Below are 13,087 nucleotides of genomic sequence, written 5' to 3' on the forward strand. Positions count from 1 at the left end.
CCTTTTTGTATTATAAACCAAGAGCAAAAAAGCGGAAGGGAGATATTTGACAACCTAATATATCTTTACGTTTCAAAGGTTTCTGAATATTTTGGCGTACCTTAGAAAAAATGGATGTATGTGTGTGTGTCTGTAATAATTAATGCATTGTAATTGCTTTGAAAAATATATCTAGTTTTCACTAGATTTTAGTAAAATTTATCTAGTTTTCAACAATGTAAACAAATTATGATGTATGGAATAAAAAGTAAATGTTATTTGATGTATAGAAAAAATGTCCAATATCGTTCCATAAATGATTATAGTGTGCCGAAACGGAGGCAACATTTATATTGTTATTACCTCGGCATCTAAATTACCCGCATTTATAAATACTCAGTTTAAACAAATGGTATTATTTTATTTTTCCAGAACAAATCAAATTCGGGATCAGCAGACTTATGGCCGTGGATAAAACTAATACGGATGATGAAGATGATGAAATAACTCACCATAATAATAATTTGTATCCAAAGTATTTACCGAATCGCCCGGAATTAACTATACGTGATGTAACAGAAATTTCGAGTAGTCACATAAACAATGATGATTTGAGAAATGGATCACCATCACCAAACCGGTATAGTGAAGACAGGAATTGGGAAGACAAGTCTTCGAATTGTCGTTCAATACGTTCTTGTACAACATCACCGGAATTAGAAGTCGATTCACCACCTCCTCCGAGACATACAGACACACCATCACCTATCCCAGAATCCGTCACAGAAATATCAAAATCTCCACAACAAAACGTTCAGAAACTTTCTCAGTAAGCGCCTTGTTACGTCCAGATCTCCCAAGGCGATCACCAGCAAACGACACACTTTCAGTCAGTAGATCATTTTTGTACCCACATTTACCATTCGCAGAGTTGATCAGAGAAGGTCAAACCAACGGGTTTTTACCAAGACCGCCTACGTTTTTCCATCCAGGAGCATACCCAGCACCAGGTCTGATAAAAGATAACCAGGAACGATTCCAAATACCGACACCTGCATCTTTGTACCTAAGTGCGATGCAGGCTGCGACTGCAGCAGCCCTTCACGCGAATGCCCAAGGGTCAACACACCATTATAATTCGCATTCTCCCGAAGAACTCTTTCGTCTTAGGCATCATCTGATGGCAAATCAAATGGGAGCCGGCCACATGCACCCTCACCATCATCATCATCATCTATTGATGAGGCCGGGCGGAGTCATGCCCCTTGGGGACGTGTATTCGTGTGTTAAATGCGAGAAGATGTTTTCAACGCCTCATGGGCTAGAAGTGCATGCCAGGAGATCGCATAATGGAAAGAGACCATTTGCTTGCGAATTGTGCAATAAGACGTTCGGACACGAGATCAGTCTTAGTCAACACAGGTAGGTAGTAATAGACACATTTTAGGATACCGGGTTTCAAATAGTATTTTTCCAAAACCGGTTTTGGAAAAAACCGGTTTCAGGTTTCCATAAAAAAATGAGAACTAAAAATCAATCTGGTGCATTTAGCTACATTTGTCATTTTCAATTTTTTTACTTCCCGTAGGGCAAGTTATAGTAATCGCAAAAAATCGAAAATGAAAATTTTTATATATCTTTACGTTTCAGAGGTTTCTGAACATTCTGGCATACCTTAAATAAGACATTTTAGGAAACCGTTTTTTGAATAGTATTTTTTCAAACCGGTTTTAACAGGTTTTCATAAAAAATGCGTGTATAATGAGAACAAAAAATCAATTTGGTGCATTTAGCTACATTTGCCATTTTCTATTTTTTAAAGTGTCATTCATATATTGAAAACCGTCATTTTCTACCAAAAAACCGATTTTAGAATTTCTTAATTTTGTTTCTTTAAAATCCCTGCAGCCGAAATATAAAAACAGGGTACATACAAAAACAGATATTTTAGAAAGCCCGTTTTCAAATAGAATATTTTCAGAAACCAGTTTTCATTTAGAAATTTTCCACAAAACCTGTTTAGAATATTAACTTCCCGTAGGGTAGTTATAGTAATGGGCGGAAAATCGAAAATGAAAATTTTTGCATTTCTCGACGTTTTGAAGGTTTCTGAACATTTTGGCATACCTCAAGAAAAATGGATGTGTGTATGTGTTTTGTATGTCCGCATTTTTTCGTCCACGTTTCCGGGCGCACGGATCAACCGATTTGAATGGTTCAAAAAACATTCGATTCCTATTGATAGGGAGATGTGCTGATTAGTTTTTGGCACAGTCAGGTTCAGGAAATACGTTGCAAAAGTGCAGAAAATATAAATCGATTTTTTGAGAGATTGGAGCATCGGATTTGAATGATAAAAAGAAAATATTCAATTCGTAATGACGTAATGGAGAAGTGGTGATTAATTTTTGGCAAAGGCAGGCCCTGAGGTTTCGGAGATACAGAGCTAAATGTGCAAAAAATGCATTTTTTGAGTGAACTAAGCGTCCGATTTGAATGATCTAAAAAAACTTTCTGCTTGAATTGACAAAACAATTGCTTTTGAGGATAAAAAAATATTACTTTTTTTTTATTTTCCATAAAATATTTTTGTAATTTTTGATTAAAAATTAAAAAAATGACCCAGGCTAAGCACAGTCTAAGCGCCACTCTGGTACAAATGTTTACCCAAGTGCGTTTAGACTGTTTATGTACTGAATTTTGTGAATACTATTGAAAAATGTGAAAATGCCGCCAGGCTAAGCACAGTATAAGTGAAAATGAAGCAGAAAATTATTTATAAATGCTGTTTAGTTTAGTTTAGACTGTGACTATACGGGAGCACTTTTTCAATTTTGTGTAAATTAGGCAACTATTTCAATTTTGTGTAAATTAGGCAACTGTTTTTAAATGACGATTGTTAATGTTCTGGAGATAAATTGATTTATGATTTACATTTGATTTGCTCAGATATAACAAGATAGCTCAGATAAAAATAATGAATGTTACAGTATTTGTAATAATATATTTGAAAACGTTTAAAATTTCTCGAATATTTCATTACGGTTCGGGAAGTTCCAGCAATTTGCCTTAAGACTCGATGCCATATGCACCACTAGTTTATAAAATATTTTACTGTAATATTTATTGTATAGTAATTGAAACAAAAATTTTAACAGAGAATTTCGAATGATTTAAAGTAGTATTTACTATTTATTTTTATTAATAATTAATTTTTAAATCTACAAATCTTACAGCTGAAGTCGTTAAATAGGGTTTATTAAAAAAACGTGACATTTAAGGAAACCGATTATCCTACAGTATTTTTCCAGAAAAGAGGTTTTTAAATAGTAATTTCCCAGAAAACCAGGGTCGACTTTTTATAAAAAAAATCTTGCTTGAATATTCTGTACAGTAATTGGGACAAAAATAAATTAACAAAGCTTTCAATGATTAAAAGCAGTTTTGATCAAAATTTGTTACTGTTTAATTTTATTCAGCATAATACTAGTGCAATTTATTAGAACAAAGAAATATTAGTTACTCTGATTATAAGTTTTTAATGCATAATTTTTGCATGCGTCTATCGATTTACAACAATGTTCACAAATCTGGCGTTTGATATTTGTTACTAAAAAAACGGTTTTCAAATTTCATAATTTTCTAAAAAAGCTGGTTTTTACTATATCAATTTAATATATTACTATTATTATTTCAGGGCTGTACATAATGTAGAAAAAGTTTTTGAGTGCAAACAGTGTGGCAAAGCTTTCAAAAGATCTTCCACATTGAGCACTCATTTACTAATACATTCGGACACAAGGCCTTATCCTTGCCAGTATTGTGGGAAGAGATTTCATCAAAAGTCGGATATGAAGAAACATACCTACATACACACAGGTAAGATAATAAATTTAACTTGTTAAATTTGTAGGACTATCTATATAAATATTTCTTTTAAAAAAATGATCGTATAAAATTGATTTTCTTTTAATATTAGGCGCGCAAGAAGATCAGTTGAAGGTGTTGTAAAATCGAATAAATTATAAGTTCAAGTAATTGTTAAAATATTAATCTGCTCATGATGTTCGTAACATTTAAGACACTGATTAAAATCCAGGGAGCAAAATCCGGACAATGGAATCTCATTAACTCCGTCGACGCGTTTAGACATTGCCTTGAATTTACACCTATAGTGTTGAGAATAATCTTAAATAATTGCAAATAAATATAAAACATTAAATACATATTAATTTGATGATTTTTGGTATATAAAATTTAAAGAAACGTCATTAGATTTTTTTTTTCGAAAATTTTACTTGAAAGTTAAATGGATCCGTTGATATTATCTAGAATATTTTAATTTTTCTTTTTATCTCAAGGGTTTCAATTAAATTTTATATATTCAAATTTTATAAATATCGTATCCTAACGATCATTTGCTAAGCAAAACCCAGAGATCTATATCTCAATTAATACTGATTGCTGTTACGATTGATATTAATTGCTAAGAGTAATTTTACGATTTAAATAATTATTTGAGTGTCAATAAATTTGTCCATGACCTGCTTTTATTAATTAATTTGTGAATATATAAACCATATTTTTATTATTTTGTACTATTAAAAAATTAGACTATAAAAGATTTAATAGTATCATTAATTATTATTTGATCTTAATTTATTATAGTAAAACTTAAAAATTCTTGAGGAATCGAGAATTATTTTTTTCAGTTTCTTTAACATTTTGGCATACTTTAAAAAATGTATATATGTATGTGCGGATACAATATTTTAACCGATTTGACTTTCACTATAATTTACACCAAGTAAACTTAATAAAATATTCATTTAGTAATATTTTATAAACAAAACCTTAATTATTTTTAACAGTACCTAAATTGATAAAAAATGTCCTAAAATTTTGTTACATCAAAATACAGTTTGTAAACAAAGTATTGATTTTGATATTTTAAGAATAATGTTTAATTTTATTTTTTAAAGAAAAAATGCTACCAAATTGAAGGGTGATATTAATAATTTCTAAATATATAAATCATGTTTTATATTCTACAAATTTTGAAAGATTGAATTATTATATTTGAAAATACTTGATTTTTTTTTGTAATCACTATACTTTCAAAATTGTTCATCGTAAACATAAATAAAAAAAAATATTTACACTAAATAATATTTTTAAAATAAAAAAAATAAAACATATATCAAATAATTTACGATTTAATAAATAAATTAAATGCACCAAAATTCAAATTACAACAAAGATTTGATTTTAAATTACCTACTATTTATAAAGATATCAAATCAAAAAACTCCAATTTTTTTAACAATCAATTACAAAGAACGGCTTAACTAATTTATACTAAAAACTAATCAACAATAGCCATTGAACAATTTTGAATTTTTGAAATTGATTCACGAATTTTTGCTAAAATTTGAACAAAAAATTTTGCACGTTTTTACTAATTTTGAAAAAACCAAATTTGGTCTCAAACAATTCAGAGTGAAAAAAGTCGTGATATAAGTAAACGCTATAATATTTAATGTAATTACATAAAAATAAAACCTTTGGTTTATTTAATATTACTTCAGTACGTTTTATGATTAACAAGTAGTGAACTTATATTTATCATATTAAAAGAGCTATTTTTTGTGAAATAATATGCTTTTCATACTGTTAAGGCATAGTCGCCTAAGTCGTACCTTCAATAAACTTGAGTTACTAAAGAATTATAAGGAATTCGTTCTGGGATATCAACTTTTCTGCAAGATTTTGTCACCAAGCTAAACATAATTCGAGAAACCAAAAAAATTGTATATCACATTTTTAGAAAGATTACCAAAAAATTTGTATATCACATTTTTAGAAAGATTACTATCACTTCTCTTTCGGAAAGATGGAAATAAATTGTTATAAGATTTCAATATTACTTTGGACAAAATGAACGTACATTCGTATTTAGTGTCCAACAACCAGATTTGTTTATATAATTATCATAAGAGTAGTTACTAAAAAGCTAATTTTAAGTATGTAATTTTCCATACTAACTATATATCGATGAAAAATGTCCAAAATATCAATTAATTTCTATTTCTATCGATTTCCACCACTATCCTTCTTAGACTCTCGTCAAGTATCAAGAGATCTCAGAGACGTATTCTCCGAGAAGCAAGTAAGAGCAAGAGATCTTCTCCGTTCTCCTCCTGGAGGGGTTATTAATTACAACGAGACAGGGATGAATTATTTACTAATTAACGGGGTGCTTAAGGGTTGCGAAGATGCGCTTTAATTCATTCCGCTGACGTGGTGATGTATGGCTTTATACGGATATTTTAAACGATCCCCTGAGGGCGGATCGTCGGCCGGGTGAGATCGGTTCAACCCGGTCGTCGGATCGTATAGTAGGTTTGGAATTCACTTACTTGGAATTGTTGATGATATGAAATAGACCCATGATACACACACACTAACACATCAATATGCGGTTCAGCAGTAGATAAAATTCGGTAAATAAGTTATTATCTTACATATAAAAATGAAGCTCTCGATCAAATGATTCGGTAAAACTCGAAAACGGCTAAAACGATTTGGCCAATCTTAGTCTTGAGAAATCCGTGCTAGTCTGTAGGTTGTCGGAAAGGTGAGATATTATTCCAAAATCGCGTAGGAACTTTACATTTTTAATTTGAAATTTTTTGTAGAATCGTAATTTAAATAAAACAATGGACGGTGGCTAATACGCGAAATGCCAAACGTTTTTTACAGATGATGTTCAATTACGTTTAATAGAATGTTTTACGTGAGTATTATTTAATAATGATTAAATTGTAGTGAGTAGTTTTGTTTGTAGTTTTATTTGTACACAAAGACGTTATTAAACGGGCCTCAAGTGTTGCTATAAACTCAAAATATCAACTTCTTTGAAAATGCACTTTTTGGCATATTTTTCTCAAACACGGTGCTCTGAAAGATCTCATTTGTATAATTATATACTCATTGGTATTTATAAAACATTTTCTAGGTTATATTATTTTTTATTTATGTTATTTAAATTCAAAACCTAAATTTGGTATCGATCTAATGGACATTTTGTCAAATAATGAATAATTTCCCAGTTATAATTTCTCAGGATTTATCGAAGAATAGATAGTAATATATGAAGGTCCGGGGTTAAAAAGGTCTATGTGTCAAAAATCAGTAAAGTTAAGCATTGTTTAACAACAATATTTGAAAGTAGAGGAAAAAAATGTATAACCAGCTATAACCTTGATTTGAAAACGGTAAACAGTAACGGGGAAGACAAACGGTAATCTTTAAAAATCCATAATAAAAGTGTTTTTTTCCGTTGGTAGTTTTTTAGCATTAGTTAAAAATGTAATTATTTTGTAAAATACCTTTAAAATTATAATTATTATAATTACCTTTATAACTATAAAATGCTTTAAACCTTTTTGCGACTTGCCCGTTTCTAGATAGCAAATTTTTGAAAGACATCAAAAAAGCACATTTCTACAATGATGAAGTAGAAGGCAGTTTCCTGAACGTAATCAGATAATTGTTTGTTTGATATGTGTCATGTGTTGTGATATAATTGGTTTGATTTTTATAATATAATTAATATTTGCTCAAAGTCAAATTTAACCTTTGTGCCTCGCCCTGCTCTACATAAATACTTTTTATTAAATTTACTTTAATTCATCAAATATTACTTAAAACATTTTCTGTCTCTCCTCGCAGAAATTTGAAAACTTTTTATAAGCTCAGTAGTATTATTTACAATTATACACAAAATCCAGAATGAAAAAAGAATCTGAAAAACTTGAAACCATGTTTTCTATGGAAAGTGTATAAAACTTTCAGTTTGATTGTATTGTCAAAATATAGACGAACTAATGGGGTTTATTGTTTTTATATATAATATAGCATTCAAACAAAGCAACTTTATACAATTAAAGTAATAATATTTTTGATTCTCTAGAAATTGTTTTGAATAAACCTTACTTAGCAAAAGAACGTTTGCCGGGTCAGCTAGTAAATTATATAAATTGTGATGCATTAAAACATCCCAAATCCATGTGCCTGAACACAAATAACACATTTCAATCATCACATGTGCGTATGTTTTTTCAACGCAAAATCCCCCAAGCGTTTTGGTACTTGAAACTATTGGTACAACTCGCGATTCGAGCTCTCGTCACTCTGTCGAAAGTGTCGAATTCACAGAATTCAATGTTAATACAGGCAACCGAGAGTCACCATTTGTCAGCTCATAATTATATTAACCAATTCATCCAACCCACCCACTTGTTCAAAACAAATTGAATCTAAAATGATGGAGGGAGAGGTGCTATCAAAATAATCGCAGGAAGTCACATCCACCAGCCACCAGGCGATGTGAAAGTTTATGGCACAGATGGGATTTGTTGTTTTAAATATTAATAAAAATGCTGGTGAATTTAGTTTTAGTAATTGAAACATCGGTTGCACTTTTCTGTCATTATTGCTGATCAAAAGTTGAGCCTACGATGCGACTATCAATCTATTACCATAGTATTTTTTCCAATTCAATTATATTTTTCTCAACTTCGTTATCTAAGAAAATATAAATTGAATCACCAAAAACGTTTCATTTCGATTTCCGAGCTTCCGTAATTAGTTTCTATGCACGTAGCGGTGTTAATGCTCTACGCTCTCAGTCTTAAGGATTCTGCTTAACAATCCTGCTTTTTTAATTTGCTCCAGGAATCTGAATAAAACGGAATCACTAGTGCCAGGGTAGTAGCTTAGATAAAAATAAAAACCACTGGGTAAAATAGAAATAAAATAATATGCTCCCAAAAAGCTAAATTTTACACTCGCGTCGTAGGTTTTGACTCTATAGATTCAAAAATTTCTGAAATGCCAGTATTAATTTTAAGTGCAAAACACACCAGAAATTTAAAGATTTAATTTAGTAAAAAAAAGGAGTCACTAGTACCAGGGTAGTAGCTTAGATAAAGATAAAAACCACTGGGTAAAATAGAAATAAAATAATATACTCCCAAAAAGCTAAATTTTCCACACGTGTCGTACGTTTCGACTATATAGGTTTAGAAATTTCTGAAATGTCATTATTAATTTTAAGTGCAAAACACATGAAAAATTTCAAAATTCAAGCTACTACTTACTCTATATGAATAAAAAACAAAGAAATAGTAGTTAATTGATTTGTGACTTTACAACATAGTAAAATCCCATATATATATATATATATATATATATATATATATACCAAATGTGATGAGTTACTCAGTTCTGAATAATTTAAAATATAATATGAAGTTGATACAGATATTATAATACACAATGATAAGTTGTTCTACAAAACGAATAAAATCTAAAATTTACTAAGATTTTTCAAACGCATATTAGTCGGATTAAATTATTTTTATTGGCACAAGTTTAATGAAGAGATAGGTGGCTAGTATAATTTTTAAGTTTTTCTTAAAAGCGCATAATTTTCAAACTGTGTGGTAGATTTTTTCCTATTTTTTTTTACAATCATTACAATGTTGAGTTCTGGGACACCCTATATTATTGAAGTACTTCAAAATTAGTTATGAGAAAATACGAAAGAAACTGGACACTCATATAAAGAAATAGTTTTTTTTTAATTGTGAATTTATCGCTTAGTACACTAATATGGAAAGTTACTCATTTCAAAATAATTAAAAATTTTATATGAAGGTGATAAAGATATTGCAATATACAATGCTAAGTTGTACTACAAAACTAGTAAAATCTAACAATATCCAAAATTTTTCGAACCAATTTTAGTCAGATTAAATTATTTTTATTGGCGAATTTTCAATAAAGTAACGGCTAATATAATTTTTAGGTTTTTCTTAAGAACGCATAATTTTTAAACTGTGTGGTAGATTTTTTCCTGATTTTTTTTACTATCGTTACAATGTTGAGTTCTGGGACACCCTATGTTATTGAACTACTACAAAATTAGTTTTGAGAAAATATAAAAAGACAGTGCAAACAGTTATCAGAAGTTGCAAGATTTTTTTACCCCGACTCCGTCCTCCAAATGGCAAATCCTTTTTAATGTATTTTTATTATTTTCATTCCGGGCAATATATAAAAGTGCTCGTCGTATCTGAAAATGAAGCGAGCTACCGAGACTAGTATTATCTCGAAGAATTCCAAGGGATAAAATAGTAATTAGAGCATTCTGAATGTTCTTTTTTCGGCAATGGAAATCAAATGCGATAAAGAAGTGTGAAAGTCGTCGTAAAAATCGTAAAACGGGTCTCTGATTACATTGTAAGTCGGGTATAAAATTTATAATGACAGTGTGAAAGACAATGAAAAATTTTAACAGAATTTTGTTTTGTTTGTTACATAAAATTTTAAGTAATAGGATAAAACGTACTGAAATTTTATAACACTAAAGACCTTGATTTGTTTTAGGATTTTTTTACTTTTACTAGTTTAATTTAAGTAGTATATTGCAGTCAGAATTTTAGTTTCAAATTTGTTTCATAATTGTAATAATTTAATCATTACTGCTTATAAAAAATAATTTACAGCAGTTAACAACGATTGACGTTTACACTCGTCATGGAAAAGTGACAAAATTTTGGAAATCGACGGGTATAATCATCATCCATAAATAAAATCAAATACTTCAGTGATTATTGGCTATTTAAGTTGTCATTTTTTTTTTTTTAAAAAAAAACTAAAAACGAAAAAAATGGTGCCCTTCACCAAAAGCGAATTTCAATCAATATCTTTTAAACCAACTTATAGTATATGTAATATTATTAATTAAATTTGATTTATTCAACACATCTCATTCTAATTCTAGTTCTAAAAATGTATTTTATTTAAGAGTCCACATTTTTATTTTTTTCTATTTTTTCATTTCAAATTATTCTATTGGTAAATCAAATAAATGATTTTTTCAATTATATGATTTTTTACGGCTAAAGGGATTAAAATTTATATACGATCTGATTGCATACACACAATCCAACAATAAAAACATAATAAAAAAATATCTTTATTAAAACAGCATACGTTTCGAGTTTTGAATTGATTCATCTTCAGTATATCAAATAATTTAAACAAAACATATTTTTGAGAAGTACCAATTAATATAAATACAATAAATTTAATAAAATGAATAAGAAGCCGGTTGTGTTACCGTATCGTGTAAACTCTTTGAATATCAGTTCTAGTATCTAATGATGAATCAAACCAAGACTCACAACGTATGCTGTATTAAAAATATAAAATAAGATCACTTACCTTAAACTGCAAAGAAATTACAAATAATACACCTTGATCGCCATCATTTTGCATCTGAAACAAAAGAGTATTTTTTTTGTTTATTGTTTTAAATGATATTGTGGCTCAAGGTGTAAATAACGTTACTTGATAAACTTTATTATGAAAAATCTTTAAACATATAAAAAATTATATTTAATATAATCCAGTGATTGCTTCTTACTTTCTGACTAAAAAATAACTAATAAACCCAATTTTCATATCAACATTAAAAATTCTGTTCTAGTTCCATCTTTCGGTCATAATATTTGTTTTTCAAGTATGAAAGTAACTCGAAAAATAAATTCAGTAGTTGTCCTCAAATTAGCAAGATAATAAAGTTTCAAAAAGAACTTATAATTTTTTTTTAATATAATTCATCATCTTTATCATCATTTCACTATCACAATCCTGGTCATGCCAATTCACACAAAATTTATATTATAATAATGACTTTTTTTCAATAAAGCAATTAAATCGATATCTACTATATTTTTATGATTATGACAAAACCAAAACAAGATCCCAAACTTATTGCTAAAGTATGAAAGATCGAATTCTATCTATCTATCGAATTCTATCTATCTATCGATCTAATTTTATCTAGTTTCTCCCCTGTAGAACTGAAAAAGGGTGCTCTCATATAACATTTGTGAGTTATTTGACAAAAACAAAAAAATGTCCCGAATTTTCTATTTATTGCTAAAGATTAATTGTTGGCATGGAATTGTAGTAAATTTTATCTAGTTTCTCCTATCTACCTGAAAAGGGTAAATACTGTAGAATTTACGTAGAAACATTGAAGAAAAAATTCTAAGTAATAGTGTCAATAATTTTTTGAATAAAAGAATTTTCATAAAGTCAAGCAACATGAACCAATTAATAATGAAATATTCTGATTGACTAATTATAGAATTACACTGAGCAAAATGTATTTAAAAATCGAGTTTATGCATAAGGTTTATATATGATTTTTTAGTTTGAAGTTAGAAGACAAGACCGATCAAAAATCAAAATAAAATTATAAAACATAATACATTAGCTTCCTATTTTCTGCCATGTTACAATTAAAACAATCCAATTTCCATATTAAAAACGCTCCATCTGGTTTTGTTCACGTCACTTATCCAGATTTTTTACATTTTACAATTCCAAGTGAATAAGTGCGCCATACAAATAATGTATTATCACTAATTAGAAAGAAAAGCGGCGAGCTCGCCGGTACGGATTCCCCGCTCGGACATAAATTGTTGCCGTGATATGCAACAGACTCCTCTCGCAAAAATAAATAAAAACTGTGGAAAAAATGAGCCTGACGTATTTTTTCCATTGCTTTCGCCTTCTGACGGATTCCAGAGGGAACGCCTTGGTACATCGTACAAATTAGGGGCCACGGATGGGGTCATTTCTCAAGAGTAATTAACGGAACGACGCAAGATATTTTTCATTACTTAACGAATAATGAAAAATGTTAGATTAGACTTTTTTCGTAGTCAAGATGCTTGTGTTTTTTACACTAGATGAGACATACTCAGTCCATTAAAATTGTAGAATAATTAACTATTTATAAGACAAACCGTGGATGAAAAACCGTAATGAGCAATGTCTCTCATATCATATTTGAATTATAGTAATTTATTTTTGCAGCAATTTATATTATTTTGCATGACAAATTCTGTATGGAATCCATAATGTAAATCTAGAATATGGAAGAATGAAGCTTTTCATAAGAGAAAATGTATTTAAAAATCGCGTTTATGCATCAGGTTTATATAAGATTCTTTACTTTGAAGTT

At 29.3% G+C, this 13,087-nt stretch overlaps 1 pseudogene; it reads left to right on the top strand.

The window, feature by feature from the left end:
* The first annotated feature begins 231 nt into the window (after positions 1-231).
* Positions 232-13,087, top strand: part of LOC113373351 — an 82,954-nt pseudogene continuing 70,098 nt past the window's right edge.

Source organism: Ctenocephalides felis, unplaced genomic scaffold (assembly GCF_003426905.1).
Source record: "Ctenocephalides felis isolate EL2017-DRISC unplaced genomic scaffold, ASM342690v1 CF-g0.4_SCAFFOLD_01604, whole genome shotgun sequence".
Taxonomy (NCBI): Eukaryota; Metazoa; Arthropoda; class Insecta; order Siphonaptera; family Pulicidae; genus Ctenocephalides; species Ctenocephalides felis.